The following is a 9,292-nucleotide window of genomic DNA, read 5'->3' as shown; positions in this document are numbered from 1 at the left end:
AAATATACTTTTCGCCACAAAGGAAAGAACAAACCTATGTCTCTCACAAAGAAGGCTTGGTTGGAGAGCTGTGCAGGTGAGCAGCTGAAGTGTTTTATTTGGACCACTGCTGTTTTTAATATATATATAAATGACATGTACTTTAACTAACGTTTCAAAGTTTGTAGATGATACGAAACTCTAAAATATAGTAAACAATGAGATAGTTAGGCATCAGGAGGCAAGAGGGCATAGACTGGTGAAATTAGCATGTTCATAAAAGATTAAAGTAATATAGTAAAGTGTGAAAGATAGATTTTGATAGGAAGAATGATGAGATGCAATATTAATATGGTACAATTTTAAAAGGGGTGCAGGAGCAGAGAGACCTGGAGTATATACACAAAATCTTTAAAGTGGCATGACAAGTTGAGAAGCTATTTTTACAAAAAACATGCAAGATTCTCGGCTGTTTTTAGTAGAGATATGGGGCTGAATATTGCATTCCAGTGCCGAAAGGTTTGTAGGTTTGGGAGTCTTCATAAAATGTATCAGATGGCTTCCCTCCTTGATTCAATTGAGGCCCTTAGTGGCCAATTAATGACTACTTAAAGGCTGTTTCCCACCTAGCCTCAAATTTCATTTGGTAGGAAGAGTCTAGGGGCAAGTTGAGAAGCCTGGTAAGTGACTTTGCTTAAATCTTGGGTGGGATGCTGAGTGCCTCAATCAACAACCTCCTCTGTCCTAGCCTAAGTACCCTTACCCACCCCTCATGTCTCCTTTTTCCAAACGCAACACCCTTATATTAACCTGCTCCTGGAGTCTCTGGACTGAGACTCTGGCAATTAGTTGTATTCCCAGTTCTGTTCCCTGCAGCTTCTAGCCAGCAGTACTCTGGATTAAGGCTTCATCCTGACAGAAGGATGGAAGTCTCATCTCCAGCTTTCATTGGATCATTAAGCAGCTGCAGAGCAGCAATATCTATGGCAATGCACTCATCACTGAATCTTTTGGTGGTGAGAAGGAAAACCCACCAATTCTAAGAATCTTGGTCATAGAAGACAAAAGCAAGTAGATTATGCTAAAAATCAGACAAAGCATTGTCTTTAGTTCAAGGCTCTGGACATTTGGAAAATTGTCAAAGTCTTGGAGAGAAAGCAGCAGAGATTATTAGAGTTTATAATAGAATAAAGGCATCTACTTATGCAGAGAGACTGGAGATCTTAGGCTTGTTCTCCTTGGAGCAGGCATAGAGGAGATTTGATACAAGTTTTCAAAATGATGAATGACCTCCATGCCAGGTCAGTAACTAAAGAATACAGGTCGAAAGGGATTGGCACAAGAACCAGAGATACCGTGGGGAAATTAATTTTACACAATGTGTTCTTGTGATTGATAATGCACCACCTGAAAAAGTGATGAATGCAGATTCAAAAGTAACATTCAAAAAGAGAATTGGATAATACTTGAAGGAAAACAGTTGAAAGACTATGGGGAAATTACAGAGAAGTTGAATTAATTGGCTAGATCAACCAAAGAGCTAGCACAAACAAAATGCACTGAATGGACTATATTATTTTTTGATTCCAATTCAGTGATAGTGCCCTAGTCTTGGGTGCAGTGTAGGAAACAATTTAATAATCAAAGCCAGGTCAGGAAACATGAGCGCATTTGCTGAATCACTTACATTCTATAACATAAGCCTATCCATTCCTACAGCGTTAGTGTATTGCTAAGCATATTCCAACACATCATTTCTCACAATGAATTCATATCTCGACAACAACATCCAACTTTCACTTTCAATGTATTTCTGTATTTACCCATCCACTCTTGCCACTCATCTGAATCCCTGTGCAGCATGATACATCCATCTCAAGTTCATGCTAACCAAATGCAAAGCATCCATCAGATCACAATTCTGTATCCTGGAGCCTTATTGGAACAGGGAGGACAATATCCAAGGAAGAGAAGTCAAAGGGAATGCTGCAAGTAATGTAGCCAACATTTTGGGGGAAGGGGGTGGAGGCTGTAGAGATAAATGGCATGTTTGTGTTCTTCTCAATGGGAGATGTGGAGATAGAAAACTTGTACTTTGCTGGTGACAGAATTACACATACATCTGGGTCTGGTGTCCTGATTTTATTTCATCAAGTACTGACACTCCAGAGGATTGTTTATGATTGTTGTAATTGTTACTTTGATGAAACTAACCCTTCCCTTGTTCTTCCAGGATCTTTGTATATTCCAACAAGTGTCACTGAAATACATGTGAACAGCTCCCGAGAGGATTGCATATCCTCAGAGATAATCCATCACAGGAATCACAGCTGTGCAAAAACATTTACACTTTAGTAGATCCAGTTTGATTTCCATCTGGTAGTTCACAGCTTACAAGGGAGCACAAGCAGACACCAGTGGCAGTGACTGCTGTGGAGAGTCTACTTTGATGGGGCACAACCCTTTCCAAGTTCAGCTGAGCTGAACATTGATGCTGAGGTCCATGGGCTATCAATGAGAAGGAAAATGATTGAAGTGCCTCAACCACTTACAAAGATAAATCTATCAAACACATAAGCACAGCCCCACTGTGGAGGAGAAGATAGAGGAATCCTATTTGATCATGATGAAATTGGGCAAGTGGGAAATTGTAAGAATATCTGCTATGGAGAGTGGTATCTGCTATGCAACTTCATACAAAGAAAGTACATTAGCACACCCATGCAGCATTTGGCTGCTAACATATCTTCCTGTTTAAGGCAACAGATAAGTAACTCAGTATTCCCTTAAAACATGTCACTAACATACACCAAGCTGGTTTGCAACAAGTTAATAACAGTGATGAACTGTTGGCCCTGGGCAAGAGTTCATGCGATGTGGGCAGAACTGGCAAGGACACCATTACACATTCCCAATTGTCCAAGGGACATTTAAGAGTCAATCATATTGCTGTGGATATGGAGTCACATGTAGGTCTGACAAGGTAAGGATGGTAGATTTCCTTCCCTAAAGGACACTAGTGAACCAAATGAGTTTTTATGACAATCAGTAGTGCTTACACAGTAATCATTAGGCTAGCTTTTAACTCAAGATTTTATTGAATTCAGATTTCATCATCTGCCAGGGTAGGATTTAAATACATGGCCCCAGAACATTATTCTGCATTTATGAATTACTAATCCAGTAACATTGCAACTCCAGCACTACCTATCCTTCTTATCCAATATCCGACCTTAGTAAGTCCTTGTTGTGCTGCCTCATTTTCTGGTGTCCAAGTCTGCCCTTGAGCAGATGGAACAGTCTTTAGCAGAGCCCTCAGATTGAATGCCTCTTGACAGTCTGTACCTCTGCATATGCAGCTAGGAATGCATACTGTGGAGTTGTAGGAAGCAGAAGGTAAGGCTGTTGTAATGCACCAGGGGATGCACAAACTTGCTAAATTGTTAAGTTCCTTTTGCTCATTGGACACAGCATTTATTAAGCCATATTTTGTCCATTGTTATGGCTCAAGATAAGCTCACCCTTTCAACTGTTTGTTAATGAATACCAATCATGACAGGATCCAATGAGCAGATATATAATGCATGGGTGTGTGTTTGAAGGACTGCTGTGGGCAAAGGGAGGGTTTGGTGGCTTAGTGTCAGTGTTGGAAGTGTGCTGGAGAATTTTATTTGTTGTATTTTCCTGTGAGTGTCTCCACAGGCTGATCTTAGGGTGGACTTGCCAGCAAATTTTGGAGTGGTTTGGTGATAGGTGCCTAACTTTCATATGTCTCCTTTTTCTTCTCATCTAAAGATGAGTCCATTTACAATCCTTTCTGGTGTGCAATGTTGTGCAGGACACAGAAGACCACCACTGTTCTGGATGTCTCACTGATGAGTACTGAAGGGCACCTATCATGGCTCCTGGAATGCATCTTCATCATCCAAAGCTTGTTCTTTGATGCACCAGTTAAATATAGAGACCTCATTGTAATGAGTTAATGTCTGATTAATCACATTACCAAATTTATTTACTTTGGTAAATAAAACCAATCACCCAATTAAGGAACCACTTAATTAAACAAATAGTTCACAAATAAAACAAATAATTAACAAGGCAGCATGGTGGCTCAGTGGTTAGCACTACTGCCTCACAGCATCAGGGACCTAGGTTTGATTCTGCTCTCGGGCAATTGTATGTGTGGAGTTTGCACATTCTCCCTGTGTCTGCATGGGTTTCCTCCTGCAGCCCAAAAATGTGCAGGCTAGGTGGATTGTCCATGCTAAATTGCCCATAGTGTTCAGGGATGTGTAGAATAGGTGGGTTATAGGGGGACGGATCTGGGTGGAATGTCTGAGGATCAGTGTGGACTTGTTGGGCCAAAGGGACTGTTTCCATACTGTAGGGATTCTATGAAATTAACTCACTAGGTGCAGAGTGATCAAAATGGAGGAAACAAGGGAAGGGACACTACATCAAAATTATGTTGGTAATTTTTTTTTTAGCCTGCTAAACTACTTTTTATTAATGAAATACATATTGGTATAAGGAGCCAAAGAAAATCCTCAAGTTTTCCTATCTACAATGCAGGAAAGGGATGGGAAAGCAATAAAGACATTTGCACACAGTGTATACTTTGGCCCTGTATTATAGCAAGTGTGAACTGTTTCCAGATGCTAGTCTTAAATGTAGGTTGAAACATTTGCAACGTCAGAGGTTAAAATGATTTTCTTTTAAAGAAAAGGCTAGAGTTTACTGTTCAGTCTTAGCTATTTAAGTAAACACTCTTCACTTAAAGATTCTGGGAAGAGGGAGCAGGGATGAGTGGAGTGCTGATGACAAGGCAGTGCATTGGTAAGGCTGCTAACAGTGGATACTGCAGAACAACGCTGCCATTATTATTAAGTTTTAAATTTCTTTATTTGAGTGCACATAGATGGAGAGTAGACATTGGCGGTGAGAGGAGAGGGTCCAAATTGAGGAAATCACTGAGCCTGTCTCCATAAGATAGATACCATATGGACCTTGACTTCAATACCTCACAAACTGGCTTGGATTTTATTAACACACATACCTGTGCCTCATCAGTGACATTCTTCACATGAATCATGCAATTGAAGCATGTCTTTGATACTCTGATATTCAAATCCTATCGTAATAAAGGCTAACATACCATTAGCTTTCCTAATGGCTTGCTATTAACCTTTGGTAATTATATTGACAAGGACGCTCTGGTTCCTTTGTATATTTACACTTTCCAACCTCTTACTATTTGCACATCTGTTTCTCCTACCAAAATGGATAACCTCACATTTTTCCATATTATATTCTGTCTGCCATGATCATGTCCATTCGCTAACCTTGTTGAAATCCTCCTGAAGCTGCTTTACATCTTTCTCACAATACACATTCCCACTTAGCTTTGCATTATCTAAAAGTAGGAAATATTATATTTGGTCCCATTTCCAAATCATTGATATATATTGTTAACACCTGGGGCCCCAAGTACTGAGCCTTGCAATACCCCAATAATAACAGTCTGCCAATGTGAAATCAAACCGTTTATTCTACTCACTGTTTTCTGATGGTTAGCCAATCATTAATCCATGCATCCTATGCTATGTGCTTTAATCTTTATAACCAGTTTCCTCTGAGGGAACTTAACAAAAGCCTTCTGAAAATCTAAGTCTACCATGTCCATGGGCTTTCCTTTCTTAATTTTGTTTGTAACATGTTCAAAAAAGCACCAACAAATTTGTCAAACACAGTGACCCATTCACAAACCCATGCTGACTGTGGCCAATCAGATCATTTTTGATCCAAGTGTCTATTTCTCCAAAACTTATAATAGATTCCAACACTTTTCCTAATATCAATGTAGGTCTAACAGGTTATTAGTTCCCTGTTTTGTCTCTCACTCACTTCTTGAATAATGGGTGATATTTGCTACCTTCCAGTTCTCAGAAATCATTCCAGAACCTATACAAATATGGAAAAAAAGCACCTAGCATTGTCTTTCCTTGAGTTCATACATGCCACAGGATGTACACTCCACTTGGCCATTATGATCTGCCATCCCATAACTCTAAAACTGTTTATTACTCCTCGAAGAAGTATGGTCCTAAAAAGAAAAGGGTGTAATAAAAGGTCCAGAGGCTTAAACATAAACTAAATACCCATCTTCCACTTTAAAGATTACAACTACTGACCAATCCTATACAATCAGTTGTTTTCTCTGAACTCATGATGTCTTGCTACCATTGGTCTCAGTGCAGTGCAGGCAGACCTCTCAATCAAGGCCTTATTTCTTGTCCCCTCACCTCTTGCTCTGGAGACTTTATTCCTTGCAGTAAATACCAATTAAAGCACCACATTACCCTCTGCCCCAAATTCTCACTTCGACTCAATTTCCAGATATTCCCTTTGTCTCCATCTTATTCAGTCAATCTCTCCCTCACTCTGACCATGTGGCTTACGCATTCTGATCAACTCTTGTTTTCTTGGGGAGATCGGGGAATCCAATTTAATGGACACTGCATGGTCCATGAAGTTGTTATCCACCAGAAGTAGCTGCCCTCACAGCTGCATCACCATTATTGGAATAACTGGACCCTGTCTGCCTGACCCCAATTGCTCAGAACCACTTACCTCATCTTGATGTGCTGCAAAGTGGCTGAGCTGCTGCCTTCTGATTGGGTTGGCAGTATAAGGAGGTGGATTGCCATCCTTAATTGGATGTCAATCCTGACAGAAGTCTCTTAATTAGTCACCAGCATTAAAATGGAGCCCCTGGCATCCATTGTCCATCGCTGTAGGGTCACCTCCCACTTCTGGTCCCAGCAAAATAAACTGTTACCATTTCAGCCTCAGATGTCAAAAAAATGAGGGTGGTGGGGACTTTCACAACCACTTGAATGCTAGGTTGCCAGGTCAGGTAGGTAGCACGTTGTCTTCAAAGTTGCTGCTATTGTCTGCCACCACCACAACCCATGTAGTAGTATTCTTCCAGAAAATCAAAGAAGCTGACCTACACACTGCCTTGTGGATAGTGCCTTCTGTCACATTGGCATCTGTCCGGTGAAACTACCTCCTGTGCTCAAACTGATTCCAACACAACTTTTTTTTTGTTGCCCTGGAAAGTGATCATCTTCTTCTCTCGTACTGTTAGAAACATCCAAGGTGGCTCCCAGTCTGACTGAGAACTTTCAAAGTTCTCCAAATCTTCAAAGATAACAAGAGCTTTCTGTGAAACACTTGCTAAAGCAAACTGACAAAGCTGTTAATTCTGAATATATCTTCACGTGCAGTTATCTGAAGTTGATGGAGCTACGTGAAGTGCATCTACAACTTGCCTTTTTGTTCATGCATCAGTTTCCCTTGCATTGAAGGCATTAAATCTGAAAGCAAGTTGTTATGAAAATATGCTTATTTGCATATAGTTATCACTTTACAATGTTGCCAACACCTCTTATACAAGTGTTCATGCTGATTCCATCAGAGTCTTTGGGTGTCAGTGGGTTCCGTTCATAATTACATCCCTGAATTTAACTTCACACTTAACCTCGACCCAGCCATTCTAGTTAAAATCACCCTTTCTCTTTCACAGCATCATAGGCTTTTTTCTGTGTACTGTGGCAGCACTATTTCTAAGAGGATACCTTGCTGTTGTTAATTGCTGTCAGAGGAATGTGAAATTGAAAAGGCTACTATCAACAATAAAATTGATCCCAGAGCAATCAATTGTGTTTCCAAATTTTGCAAAGAAGAACAGAATGTAATCATATCAAATTCAATGCTCATTGGCTTCCAGCAGTTCAAAGAGACAACTTATAACAACCTCTTCAAGAGTGAGCAGTTATTTAATTGTCTATCATGATTCACAACTAGATGTAGCTGTACTGCAGAGCTGTGTTGGATTCATTGGCTGTGGAATTGCTTACCTTATGCATTGCATGCTATGTCCGATGTTTGGCAAGTAGTCCAATGTTGCAGCTTCACCTAGTCGATACCTCATGTTCAATTAGAATAGCAAAATGCCACAGATATTGGAAATCTGAAACCAAGACAGAAAATGCTGGAGTAACTCAGCAGGTCTGGGAGCATTTTGGAGAGAGAAACAGAGTTAATGTTTCAAGTTCAGTATGACTGTTCTTCAGAACTGAAGGGGCTGGAAAATATTGACTTTTATATTGTTGGCAAAGGATTAAGTTGAATAGATGGTGAGGTGCCCAAAGCAAAAGTCAAAGGGAGTGCTCATGGTTGTAAAAGTGAAATACACATTAAGTCATAGAGATATATCGCACGGAAACATACCCTGCGGTCAAACTCATCTATGCTGACCAGATATTGTATATAAATCTAGTCTTATTTCCTAGCATTTGGCCAGTATCCCTCTAAACCCTTCCTGTTCATATACCCATCCAGATCCCTTTTAAAAGTTGAAATTATACCGGCCTCCACTACTTCCTGTGGCAGCTCATTCTATACATACACCACCTTCTACATGAAAATGTCTCCTCACCCTGGGGAAAAGACATTGCCTATTTACTCTATCCAGGCCCCCTCATGATTTTATAAACCTCTATAAGGTCACCCCTCAGCCTCCAATGCTCTAGGGAAAATAGCCCCAGCCTATTCAGCCCCTCCCTGTAGCTCAAACCCTCCAACCCTGGCAACATCCTTGTACATCTTTTCTGAATGCTTTCTAGTTTCACAGCAACGTTCCTTTAGCAGGGAGACCAGAATTGTGTGCAATACTCCAAAAGTGGCCTAACCAATGTCCTGTACAGCCGCAACATGACTTTCCAACTCCTATTCTCAATGCACTGACAAATAAAGGCAAGCATACCAAACGCTTTCTTCACTATCCTATCTACCTGCGACTCCACTTTCAAGGAACTATGAGCCTGCACTCCAGCGTCTCTTTGTTCAGCAACCCTCTCCAGGACCTTGCCATTAAATGTATAATCAGCAAGATGGCAGCAGAATAGAACACTCCAGTTGGACCTTCTCTGCTCGCCAGTCCCTTTCCCTTTACTTTCTTTTTTCTCATCTTCATAGCTTTACTTCCCCTGACCCCTTCTGCCCTGCTTGGAGACTGGAGTCAAGGAGTCAAGTGAGCACGGGCTGGGTCCAACGGCGGAGCTAGTGCAGGTCGATTCCCAGATTGGCGGTGGAACGAGTCCTGGATGGAGGCACGCATGTGGAGGCAGCAATGCCTCATGCTCTGGGGCTGGCGAGAACGAACAGGGGCAGAAATACTTATTGTCACTTATTATCATTCTGGACTTTTTCAACTGTTCCCATGCTAATTTTTCTTTTATTCTGTGAA

This window comes from Rhincodon typus, chromosome 18 (genome assembly GCF_021869965.1).
Source record: "Rhincodon typus isolate 14 chromosome 18, sRhiTyp1.1, whole genome shotgun sequence".
In the NCBI taxonomy this organism is placed as follows: domain Eukaryota; kingdom Metazoa; phylum Chordata; class Chondrichthyes; order Orectolobiformes; family Rhincodontidae; genus Rhincodon; species Rhincodon typus.
Note: the sequence above shows the minus strand (reverse complement) of the source record.